General features: G+C 41.7%; 1 protein-coding gene across 3 annotated transcripts in view; it reads left to right on the top strand.

Moving 5' to 3' along the window:
• Nucleotides 1-1,713: 1,713 nt before the first annotated feature.
• The window catches only part of slc8a4b (solute carrier family 8 member 4b), a 123,534-nt gene continuing 111,562 nt past the window's right edge, over nt 1,714-13,685 (top strand). The window contains exon 1 of one of the 3 annotated variants that reach the window (XM_037757910.1): nt 1,714-1,923. The gene's annotated coding sequence lies outside the window, so the exon portion shown is untranslated. Of the gene's footprint in view, nt 1,924-2,137; nt 2,454-13,685 lie in introns of those variants that run through there. The other 2 variants (XM_037757912.1, XM_037757911.1) reach the window with 2 other exon arrangements.

The following is a 13,685-nucleotide window of genomic DNA, read 5'->3' as shown; positions in this document are numbered from 1 at the left end:
GTTTCCGTTTTCAGGGGGGCGTGTGAGCTATTACACTCACCAGCGCGAGTGCTGTCTTCTATCGGTGCATTTCCACTAGATCCAGTGACGGAGGACGTCTCAACGCTTTCCATTCATTTCCTATGGAAAATATGAGAACATACGCCCGGTACATGGTGGGGTTGTTGCAGCGTGTTGGAGAGGGTCTGTATTTGCATAAAGTTGAAAAAGCGCAACTTTATGCAAATGAGCCTGTGCAGCGCTCGAAAACTTGGACCAAGCTGTCAAACTAAGCGATCAAGTTACCTCCACCAAGGCCGAAGGCCTAGGAAGGAGGTTATGTTTTCACTGGTATTGGCTTGTTTGTTGGTTGGTTTGTTGGTTTGTTGGTTTGTTTGTTTGTTTGTCTGTTAGCAGGATTACTCCAAAAGTCCGCTATGGATTTGAATGAAAGTTTTTAGAGGGGTGGGGTGTGGCACAATGAACAATCCATTAGATTTTGGTGGTGATTTGGATCATGATCCGAATTCAGGAATATTTTTAAGGATTCCGATCAGCCTGAGCATTAAAACCACAGGGTATAACACATGCACAGTGTAACTGATGACGCGTTGATGACGCGTGCCCCCACCTCCTTCTGCGAGCAGAGAGATACGTGTGTGGATGTGTGTGCGGGAGCTGCTGGCCGTCCGCGGTGAGAAAGAAAAAAGCAGTAGATGACGGGATGAGAGACAATGTGGTGTAACGTTATACAGACATAACAAGGCTGCTGAATGAGAGAGGCAGCCGCCGACACGTTACACGGAAACACACCGTGTTAATAATAAGCTAACCACCTCACGTAACCGCCAGCTGGGAGCTGTGATCTGTTTTTAAAGTCAGGCACCTTGGCGGAGGTCTGCGCTCTCCGAGTGCCATTCTAGTTCTAAAATGAAACCAGATTCAGCAGTGGCATCGCCTATTTCTCGCTGAAAATGTCTTCAGAAGTAGATTTTGGTGGATTGTTTAGACGTAATGACAGAAGGTTTATGAGCAGGCCGCCATGTTGTTTCCTGTTTGAAACGGCAAGCTGAAAACCAGGGACCAATCACGTGCATTCAACGATAGGGTACGCCACCGCTTGGACGGCCAGTTGCAGCGCGTCCTCTAGAGTCCTCACCGGACCTGGTGGACATGTATCGGACATGTAGCTGGATTTAACATTTTAGACATGACCACTGAATATTTGTATAACAATTTAGCCACAGATTTACAGACTGACCGTACACGGTCCAGACATATACTCGGTTTTGACCGAGTGTTTTTTTACACAGAGGAAACAATGAAGTGATTCAGGGAGGAAATGGTTGATAATGTAAACAATCTCTGGTTGAACTGTTACACTTCTGTGTCTCTCCTCTCATTTCTCCCTCCAGTGATGTGTGTTTATCAGTGCAGGGGGAGTGCATGCTCCTTTGGTTCACATTCTTCCAACACACACTCACACACACACACACACACACACACACACACACACACAGGCACAAACACACACTGTAATAGCCGCTGTCAAGCTCGCGCTGTCTCCTGCTCACACATCAGCTCATCCTCCCTCAGTCTCCATCTCACTCTCTCTCTCTCTGTCTTGTTGTTCTGCACTAGAAAGCGAGGGAAAGAGGGGGGAGATGCTCCTAGCTAGAGAGAGAGAGAGAGAGAGAGAGAGAGAGAGAGAGAGAGAGAGAGAGAGAGAGAGAGAGAGACTGGGGAGGGCGCAAGAGCGCGCGCCGGGTGAAGTGCGCGTGCTCCCCGTGCCGCCGCCGCTCGAGAGGAGAGGACTGGTTTATTCATCAGCTGAATGAGGGACTGAACGGAGGGAAGGATGAACAGATAGAGGGATGAGAGAGTGAATGAATGAATGAATGAACGGATCCCGACCCGGACTTCTTCCAGAAGACACAAACAACCGTGTGTATTACTATTGTTATTAATATATGAATGTATTGTGATTGTTTTTACTCTGTTATTGCCATTATGTGAACCGTGTGTGTGTAGAAGTGTGTGAACCGCGAGGTGCCATCATCACTTTGAAAGCCCCGTTAATTGCAGCGGGGGATGTCAATGCGCACAGATCCGTGCGTAAATGAGGAGCGTGTGAGGGTGAGATCAAGCGGAGGGTTAACGGGAGAGGAGAGGACAGGAGAGGACAGGAGACAATCTACCGGACTTGGTCTCTCTCAGGTGCGACACCGCAGAGCCCTGCCCTGTCCAGAGACGCCTTCACTCCAGCTCCGCTCCTCCAATTAAGCGTTCACCCGGCAGCGCGCAGTCTCCATCATAGAGACAGAGACAGAGAGAGAGAGACAGAGAGAGAGAGACAGAGAGCCTCGCTGGAGAACGGTGAGTGACATGTCCCCGAAAGCTGCGGGGGTATAAACCGAGACCGAGTCGAGTCGAGCGGGGCTGTGGACCGAGCAGGCTGTGCTGCCGGTGGCCGGGTAAGGATGATGAGATTAAGGTCAGGGAGAGGGAGAGTGAGCGCATCCGGGTCTGGAGGCGCTGCGCACCGGGTCAGGGTGCACCAGAGACGGAATGATGGAGAGGAATTACAGCCAAATATGATATGAGAATGTGATGTTGATGAGAGGACATGATGATGAAATTGACTGAATTTGAATAGCAGTTGTTGGATGAATTATTTCATACACATTATTTATATGTAGTGATGTTAATGTTTGGATATTTTTAGTGCTGGTGATGATGATGGTAGTGAGTTATGATGATGATGGTGATGCTGGTCATAATGATACCTATATGGTGGTGATGATGGTGATGATATTGGTTAATATCTATTTTCATGGTTTTATAATGACATTTTCATCATTTTTATTTCTCGAGTGCATTTCTGATCATTTTTTTTGTATTTTATTTTGAAATCTTCAGTGATTTTTCATGCAAAAATGGCAGAAAATTATGTTTTCAGCTTCTCAATTATGGAGATTTCATGCTTTTCTCTGTTTAATATCACATTATACTGAATAGCTTTGGGTTCTAGACTGACGGAGGAATTACAGCCAAATATAAGACGAGAATGTGATGTTGATGAGGGGACATGATGAGGAAATTGACTGAATTTGAATAGCAGTTGTTGGATGAATTATTTCATACAGATTATTTCTATATAGTGATGATAATGTTTAAATATTTGGATATTTTTAGTGCTGCTGATGATGATGGTAGTGATTTATGATGATGCTGGTCATAATGATGCCTATTGGTGGTGATGATGGTGGTGATGATATTGCTTGATATCTATTTTCATTTGTTTTTTATTTCTCGAGTGCATTTTTGATCATTTTTTTTTGTATTTTATTTTGAAATTTTGATAATCGCTTAATGCTTAAGTGATTTTTCATGCAAAAATGGCAGAAAATTATGTTTTCAGCCTCTCAATTATGGAGATTTCATGCTTTTCTCTGTTTAATATCACATTATACTGACTAGCTTTGGGTTCTGGACTGACAGAACAAGACACCTAAAGACATCACCTTGGACTCCATAAGAAACTGGGATGGACATTTTTCACAATTTTCTGACATTTTAGCTGGTGGTGATGATATTGGATGATATCTATCTTAATGGTTTTATTATTACATTTTCACCATTTGTATTGCTCTCAAATTGTTTACATTTATGCTGTCTTATTATCAGCTTGTCAGTCATTCTGTGAAGTCGAGCTGCAACGATTAGTCGACTAATCGATCAGTCGATTGACAGGAAAATAATCGCCAACTATTTTGATAAACGCTTAATCGTTAAAGTAATTTTTCATGCAAAAATGGCAGAAAATTAAGTTTTTAGCTTCTCAAATATAGAGATTTCATGATTTTCTCTGTTTAATATCACATTATACTGAATAGCTTTGGGGTTTGCACTGACAAAACAAGACACTGAAAGACATCACCTTGGACTCTATAAGAAACTGGGATGGACATTTTTTTTTGCAATTTTCTGACATTTTACAGACCAAACAATTAATTGATTTATATAGAAATGAATCAATAGTGAAAGTAATCATTAGTTGCAGATGGAAAGGTGCTGTACAAATTACATTTTATGGATTGGTAGATATTGGTGGTATGCTGTTGATGAAAATGATGATGAGGAGGAGGAGCAGGATGATGATGGTGCTGGTGGTGATGATGATAAAAACGCTTGTGATGGGAGTTTTGATGATGATGATGTTGACAGCTGAGCTAAGGGCAGCATGATGATGATGAAGAGGAAAATGGTGCCAGTAAAAATTCACAACGCTGGCATATGGTGGTGATCACAGTGATGATGATTAGTGATAATGAAGATGATGATGACGATTGTGGTTGTATTTGTTTAACGGTAGCGGTGCCGGTGATGGTAGTAATGGTGGTTTTGATGATGACGGTGGTAGTTTTATAATAATAGCTGAACCCATGGCAGCGTGATGATGGCGATGATGAGGACTTTTTCATCGAAGATAAATAATTAACGTAAAGATATGTCGCCCTCTCAATAATTCAAACACCCAAGCTGTCTAAGGAGGCTATAGATTCATTTGCATATCTCAAACCATTTTTCAGCTTCCATCAGCAACAATGTGTCTTTGTGTTAAGCAGCTTTGATGCCGTCTAGCAGTCTGCTGCTATATCCAGTCGGGCATTCACTGACTGCGAGAGCCGGTGCGGGCCGTGTCTGCAGGGTGGTGATAGAACATTTTGGACTACTCAGACGTGCAAAGCTGTTTCCAGCGACTAGCAAATGTATTCCGATGTTTCCTGGCGGCGAGATGACATGATTTAATGATTAAGGGGAAAAATAAAATGTCACTTTCTTGAGTTGAGTTAAGTCTCGGTTTATAGGCCATGACACAGAAACAACTTCTCGAGACGAGATGAAACTTTGTGGGGAGTAAATTTCCATTAGCATCAGAGTTTGAATTTATAAAAAAAGACATTTTGTGTATATATTTGTGCTCTCAACTCTTTGGGCTTCCCTGCCATCTGTGTTGATTTAGTGTGTCCTGTGTGCCATGTGTCCTGTTATTCATCCTGGGTGAGCCGTGTCTGTTACTGACTGCACGTCCAGAGAAACCAGATGTTTGGAAGTAAAAACCACATGCATTTATTCATTATTTTGTCAGAGGCCTAATCCTAGAAATGTCAATATTGACAGTGATTTGGTCAGGCTGTCACATTAATAGTTGTGTATGCACATAATGCATGCTGCCTCCGTACCTGCTAAGTTTCTGTGTATTTGTGCCGGAGCCAAAAATATCCCAAGACTTACTCTCTTTCTGTCTGCCTGCTTCCTTTCCTGTGACTGTATCCTCAGCTAATCCATTAATGGCTTAAACAACACACTGACTTCCCCCGCTGGAGAAGGTGGTAACCCACATCTCGGCCTCTATTCTCGTCCATGTTAATCTGGTTATGTGTATCGTTGGCACCGGTCTCTGGTTACTTGTGTTGTTACCAATACTGACCCCCTGGGATCCCGCTGGGATCCCGCTACTGTCAGCATAGCATGTCTGGCTAATAGCTGGGAGGGGACAGGAAAGTCCCCCTGGTCATAATCCTCCTCTCTCCGGTGTGTGTTTGTGCGTGTGTTACGCCGTTAGTAGTATAGGCTGCTGTCAGCAGGGGGGTTGTTAGAGATAAATGCCTTGTGTTCTGAATGGCGTCAGGAGGAAGAGGATGTGGGAAGTAGAAAAAGAAGAAATAAAAGAAGAGGAAGGAGAAAGAGTCATGTAGCCAGGAGGCTTCTATAAAGGTTACCAGAGGAGAAATGACATTTATGATCCTTTTAGGTTTTTAATTGAATGGCACATAACATTCAAATATTTTAACACTAACCAATTCTTTTTTATGGTCCTCTTATGGTCCCCCAGGCATAAAACACTTCCTCGATGCGGTGACCTTATTGATTCCATCTGTCAATTTTCACATTTATCAGCTATTGTCCATTGGCAGTATGGATCCCTGAAGTGATCAATATTAAAAAAGACAATTGAAAAAAATAATTTGTGTCAATGAAGCAATGAACCAATAAATTGTAAATTAATTATAAGAAATCATTCAAACTCAACCTCAAAATGTTATTTTTGCAAGGAACAGTGTGTAACAGGTCGGAGGATCTATTAGCAGAAATGGAATATAATATTCCTAACTATGTTTTCATTAGTGTATAATCACTTGAAAATAAGAATCGTTGTGTTTTCGTTAGTTTAGAATGAGCCCTTCATATCTACATAGGGAGCGGGTCCTCTTCACGGAGTCCGCCATGTTTCTACTGTAATGGAAAATATACTGACTTATGTGACATGTTGACTTTGCTCTTCTGTAATGGAAATGTGCTGACTGACCCCGAAAGCACCCCCAGAAGCACAGTTCGCCTTTTGATCATGTATATGTATTTTTGTTTTCACACCTGTCTTGCAGACGGTTCTAGACTAGTTTCAGGTACGCCTGAGTTTCTTAAAAACATACGACTCACTTCTGTAAGCTAAGTAGCTGCATCCTGCTTGTTAGGATAAAATAGAAGCCTCAATACATTTCTAGGTTGTTAGTCAGCAGAACAGACTCGCAACGGTTTATGCTCTGTGTGTTTTGCTGAACAACCATTGACTGCAACAATAAATAAGACAAAGACGTTTATTGTTCCAGTATCTTTATTGATAGTTCTCATCTAGCAAGGTATCAGGAAAATTTCCAACACACTACAGTAGCCCAGAACAGACAAACCAAACACTGGCTCTAGAGAGAGCCTTTCCCATTTTTACGTTACCTGAAGACCACCGTAGTTCTCTGACTCGCTTGAGTGAAAAACCGTGGTACCGCCAACTTCCGTTGCTCCTAAAGTAGTGTTGTGGTAAGAATGACCTTTGAGTGAGGCGAACGGTGTTACCACGGTTTTGCACTCGGCAGCTCACGTCACCGCAGTCTTGGAAAGGGACGAGTGAGCGGAGGGGTACTTAGTCGGTTGCAATCTGCAACCACACCACTAGATGCCGCCGAATCCTATACACTGCACCTTTAAACTGGAGATATACCGTACTTGACTTTAACTACGCATTTGCGTGCACATGACGCTGTCTCGCGTATCCTGCGTCCATTTGGAGAGTTGGTTGTAAATGTTGTTGGAAATGAACACGACGCGAACGCATGGTTAAAAAGCAAGTATATCTCTGGCCTTAGCTAAGCAGGGTTGTTGTGAGCTTGGTATATCAGCATCAAAGCGAACAGTGTTAGCCATCTCCTGTTGGCTAGAGCAGTCATTCCCAAAGCCTGGGTTTTGGGAATCATCGTCTTTTATTTAACATTTATATCTGCAGTACATCTTTGAGCCACATGAGGGAGCCTGAATGTAGCCTGTAGATTGTAGCTGACTTATAACATTGAATCTTATATGAAAGGCTAGCTTACATTCAGTTTATTTTACTGATGAGAGGAAATAAAAAGAGAAAGCATGTTAACTCGTAAATGCATTTATTTGGTCTCTTTAGTAAAAATGGTCAGAAACGTTCATTTACACACAAATTCGCTTTTCTCACAATTTACAGATGAGGCTTATTGTGAACTGGATCGTGATGGTTTGTCATTTTTTTAAAAGTATGTTCCCAGGACAAAAAGCTGTCTTTTTACTCTTCACAGATTTGCGTGTCTGTGAACATTTAATATCAAAATGCCGTTGAGGTAACATGACATTGTTGTTGCTCCAGCTAACAGGAGCTAACCGGCTAAACTGGATAGTAGTTGTTGAGCTAGCTTGATTACGAGAGGCAGGAGGCATGTGATTGGCTGAAAGGTGAGAGGGCGATGAACTCCACTCTCATATGTCATGTGATGAAATAATCATCAGAAAAAAAATGCAACTATGAAATAAAAACAGACTGTTGAAAAAAATATAATGATATAAAAATAATTAAAACTAATAATTAGTTGAGTTTCAATTATTTATATATTATCTTATGAAATATTGGTTTATTTATATATTTTTTACGCAATTTATCTGTGTTATTTTTTATATCATAATTACTTTTTATCCATGTAGTACTGAACACTTTGGGGCTCCATATGCTTGATGCTTGCATTGCGAGCTTTTCTCCCACAAGGATCATTAAACTTTCAGTCCTCATCTCCAGCTTTCTAACTGACTCGCCAACTACATTTTAATTTAGTTTTTTCTTGTGTTCGAAAAGTGGCCTGAATCTCAATTTTAAAAAGTCCACTCCATCTCCTTCATCCGTTTGGACTGCCACTTTAATCAGGATGATTTTCGAGGGGCATTTTAATCTTACTGCGACCTCACTGTGAGTCCCCCCCCTCGAGTCCTACAGGTTGATTAATTAAGTCCCTATAACAATAGAACGAGAGGACAGTGATAGATCATAGTGTTCACCTCTCCTCTGGCTGTGGCACAAAGTCCGCTGCCCTATCCTGTTTTGTTTTATGCAGTGTTTGACATTCATGGAAAGTGTCCAATATGCTGCCTGCTCTGCCCAAATGCCACATCACATATTGGTGCCTCAACACTTGCTGGACTAGAGTGGACTGTGAATGAAAGCAAAGCGGTGTGCTTTTGCTATCTACTCGTCTATCAAACCCAAAACGTTACAGTCAGTGCAGACATTTGTTATATAGAATTAGAAAATATAACATGACCTTAAGCCTGACTTCGCAGGACACTGTTATTTGATATAAGAGAAGTGTTAAAAATGTGTTTAACCCTCTGAGACCCACAATAGACCCGTTTTTGTCTTTTTTAGGGGGGTACTGGAGGTCTTTCGGGGGAGATAGCAGGTCAACAGTAGATGTCACACAGAAGTGGTGTACATCATCTGAAAGCATGGAACCTGAAGATTAATTTGAGATGCAGCTCATCTCTGTGTGTCAAGCTGTTCTAGTCATAAATCAGAAATAAACATGAAAATAAATTGTAAAGGTAAAACATTACGATAGAAGTAAATGATGGCAATCCCCATGAAAAATGATGTCTCATAAGTTGTTGCAAGAATTTTGGGGTTTATTCGTTACACACATTTAGTGCTACATTTAACCATATTTTACCACTCAAGAATTGATAAAAATGATCAATAATCCCTCCAAAATACCACATTAAGACACCAAGACCTTGAGGAATACCATAGAAAAAGCCATTCTGTGATTATGGTATCAAAAACTTTTGACATTTGGAGATTTTTGCAAGAACTGCATTTTTCCTTCCATCCTCTGAATGCTCTAGATCTCTAATTTGTGGCTGTAAAGTTTCACGAGGCTGTGATTATCCTAGAGGTCACCACAGGTAATTTTATACAGAGAGGTCAAGTTTGAAAGAAATAGGTCTTAATACACTAACATCATCACACATGAATCCACAAGAGTGTCAGATTTACAGTGATACCCAATTTATGTAATTCCAAGACTGTTCAGGGACCCCCAGTATGCTGAATATTTAAACACATTTTTAAAATAGGTGAAAATAACATTTAGGTCATTAAATATTCATGTTTGTAAAGGGGAGACTCGTTGGGATCCATAGAGTCCATTTTCAGTCACATATCTTGAGGTCAGAGGTCAAGGGACCTCTTTGAAAATGTCCGTGCCAGTTTTTCCTCGTCAAAATTTAGCATACGTTTGGAGCGTTATTTAGCATTCTTCCTGAAAAGATAGTATGACATGGTTGGTACCAATCGATTCCTTAGTTTTTCTAGTTTCATATCATACCTTCTCTGTATAGCTCTAAAACCTACAGCCTCTGAAAGACAGTAAAGTCGGTCTCAGGGGGGTTAACACAATGTGACCTATAGGGCCTAAAAAGATAAGTAAGTAATGCACCTCAAGTATCACAGGAAACTAAATACTCTGCCGAAAAGAATCAATAATCACTTACACAGAGGGCTGGAACAATATGAGCTTCAAATCTATTCTGATCGTAACACCCTCTGAGTTTGAGAAACCAATAAAGATGAGTAGTGGCGACCTAATATCACCCTGATTCCCTCTCATGGGGCCAAACAGGTTGGCCGGGCCTCTAACATCATTCACTCTGCTCGGTTTCCAATCACTTCCAAAGCATCACTTCAGAGATTCATTTGACACGTTTATTGCCAAATGGTATGATTTCCAAGCTGGGTGTCAGTCTCTGATGAACCAACAGGGGATACCGCTTGCACGGCAGACTGATTTGGCCCTCGCACTTGTGTGTCTCACTTAGTCCTCCGGAGGTAAAGTTGCAAATGAGTCGTTGATAGCCTGTAGCTCTGAATGCTGCATGCACCCCTTTTGGCTTAGTCCTCATATTGACCAAACCAGACAGGACAGTTGGATCTTGCGGTATTACTCTCCTCTCTGTATTTCTTTTTGGTGTTATATCACTTAGAAGTGATAAATGTATTGTTTGAAATGCATTTATCATGCACGTGGAAGTTCATACTGCAAGAATCTAGCAAAGCATATTTATATTCAACAGAGGGTGTTTTCTCTATAAAGCACAGCAATGAAGACAGTTTGTTACTAACACCTTCTTGGATTGTAAAGCTCCAGATTGTCTACATATATTTATGAATGAGAAAGCAGGGCTGAATGTGGTTGCTGAGAGAGAGGTACTAAATAAGAAACCCACTTTAATATCTTTATAACAGTGGCATTATACCTTGCATACCTGAGTTTTGTTATGTCATGCTGAAATTTACTTATCCACACAGGCAAGTGACAAAATGTAGATACCGTTGCTTCCAGGTGCATCCGTTTTCCACCAATGATCATCAATCAAACGAGGAACGATCCATCTCAGTCAGAGATAGCAGGTTCTCCATGTACAGTCGCCTCAATAGATTAGGATGCAATGCAGCAGCGAGGCCTGTATGGGTTTAAAGTGACTTTCTCAAGCAGGCATCACTAAATGTACAACATGATGTAGGTGGAGGGAAAGTAAAAAAGAAAAAGTGCAACACTTAATTACAATGCCGTGCGAAGTGAACTGCTCGTGTCCTAATGAAAAGAAGCAAACTACCAGTGGGATTGTTTTTCTTTAAAGCAACTTTTGCTGACAGCTACTGTAGCTACAATAACAGGATAATGGTAAATGCTAAAACTTAGCACCAAGTAAGAAGAAAAGAGTACTTAAAGAGAAACTTTCAACCAGCTCTGTGTCATCGCGACCGGCGCCTGGGTCCCCGGCCTCCCCCTGTGCCGGTAACGCCTGGAGCTCCCCGTCCATCTGCCGGCAAAAGTCCGCCGACAAATGAGTGGGGAGCTCTGGGCGCTGACAACACGGGGGGGAAGCCAAACACCGTTCATCTGCACACACTGCACACACTGTGATGACAGAGAGCTGGTTGAAAGTCAGCAAAGTATCCCTTTAAAGGTCGGATTGGCAATGTTGAGAAACTAGCAAGAGTACGCTAGATTTTTTAAATGATCCAACCAAAAACCCGGCCCAGTGTTGCCAACTCTTTTCCAATGAAAGTAGATAACGGCATCTGCTGCTGACTAGCTCCAAAAGTCCCTAAATCTAGCGAGGAAGTCACCAAGTCGGCAACACTGACAGCCCGTCCCCTTCAGGTCTCCATCCAAAGCCATTCCCCCCAAATTATCATTATGAACGTAAACATCTCATAATAAATGTGAACTTGGCTATTTTTGGTCCTGACAGCTGTCAAGCTAGCAACTTGTGGAAGATTCAGGCCGAATGAAATGATTGGCAGGTATTACAGTCCTGCGACATCCACAGATATCTGATTTTTTCTTCTTTTTTGTCATAGCATTTGATTTATTGATTGTTGTCGGGATGTAATGAGAATTTCAAAAAATGTTTTTGAAGAACATTACCAACCCTAGCTTTAAGTCAGCAAATGTCAGTTATTCAGCAATACATTTAAAGTTTGCTATATTAGCTAACATTAGCTACCTAACGCTATTGGTTATACCAGACAAAGTAAGGTTGTAGCAGCAAAATCCCTCAACGTATTGAACTGAGCAATGGTGCGTTTTATAGCTTGTAAATACAACGTTTAATTTGTAAGAATTCATAAGTTGCATTAGTGTCGGTTTAAATAATACACTCAATCCCGATACCTTATTTGCATGAAAATATTTAAGCAGCAATCAAATCTTCATTCCAAAAGAGTTTTCAAACTGATAAATGCATATCAGCTAATGCTTTAATAGAAAAGTAGACGTAACGCGTTAATCTCCAGTTATGCGTGACTGGCTGAGGATTTTTCCGCAGTATCAGGCATGAAGGACCATTTGTCTGCAGGACCCCTTGACCCGGGTTATCTCATTCATCTTTAAAGATTAGCTACAATCCCACATGGCTGCTGCTGCTGCTGCTGCACAGTCATCTCAGTGTCCTTAGGTCTACATGTAATTACAATCAACACACAAAGACGGACATCCTCGGAATCCCAAAATCCCACACACGCATGCACACACACGCAACCTAAAACTGACAGATTACAAATACATTTAAAAACAGACGCAAACGCACCTGATGGCGCCGTCATCAGTGTCACCATGTTTAAAGATGAGCTGGGCATTGATATGCAGAGAGGCTCGCCCGGCTGCCGCTGAGAATAGAAAGGCCCGAGGTGGAGGGGAGCCATTTGTTTCATGAATACCCTCCGTCTATGACACACACACACACACACCTGATCTGCCGACAGTGTGTGTGTGAGAGATAGTAACTGTGTCTAAATCTGTCTTTCTGTGTCTGTCGCTGTCTGTGTCTGGAGATGATGTTATTGTTGTTGCCGATGTTGCTGTTGCCTTAAATTACATTTCAGGGATGGCTTGATGTTTGGCAGCATGACACCGCGCTAAGTGGAAAAAAAGTGACTAAGGTGGTTATGATTTGTGAAAGATAGAGGAAGGAAAAAGAACACATTGCTTTTGTCCTTTTCACAGTCGCTGTCGGAGGCCAGATTCAGCACAATCTGCTCTTTTGAATTCATGAATGGGATGCATGATGTGAAAAGGACAATCACACAGACTTATCCAATCAACTGTGAAAATGGGCACTAATGAAGAATACATTGACCTTTTAAAGCTTTTCTGAATGGACAGGCTTGAATAGGCCTCATGTGAAGTGAGCATTTTGTGGAGGACGATTCTGAAGCATTGAACTAAAATTGAGGAGAGTGAGAGTGTCTTTGGAGTGGCTACTAGGGATGTTACGATACCAGAAATTTAGTTGATGGCAATGCCAGTGAATTTCCATGATTTTCGATACCAAATTTAAGAAGAAGAACAAGAAACTGATCAGTTTGTGGCGTCTGTCGTCCAACTATCTATTGACAGCACGCTGCTGATATGTCAAAATAGACTAAATGGGTTTTATTTCTGTAAAAAAAAGCAAAACGATGGTGGGGACGGTGGGTATGTAATGCCCGACCACCGTGTAACACCGGTAACACCGACTACCGCGACAAGCCTACTTATACTGCTTCCTAAGCCAAGTCCCTACGGACTGAGCTACTGCCGCCCAATTTGATTGAATCCGATGATCTGCCTCAAGTTTCTTGCCCGAAACAGCGTTTTACAAGATTACATTTCAACACAGCATAATGATGTTAATTTACTGTTTTCCAATTCTCATTTTTACTGAATAGAGGTTGAACACATTATAATGTAACTCAATGTGACCTCTGTCAACATTAACTGTTAGCTCTGTTGTTTAGCCCACCGGCTGCTAAC

Source organism: Sebastes umbrosus, chromosome 22 (assembly GCF_015220745.1).
Source record: "Sebastes umbrosus isolate fSebUmb1 chromosome 22, fSebUmb1.pri, whole genome shotgun sequence".
Lineage (NCBI taxonomy): Eukaryota > Metazoa > Chordata > Actinopteri > Perciformes > Sebastidae > Sebastes > Sebastes umbrosus.
This window is presented reverse-complemented; position numbering and strand designations above follow the sequence as displayed.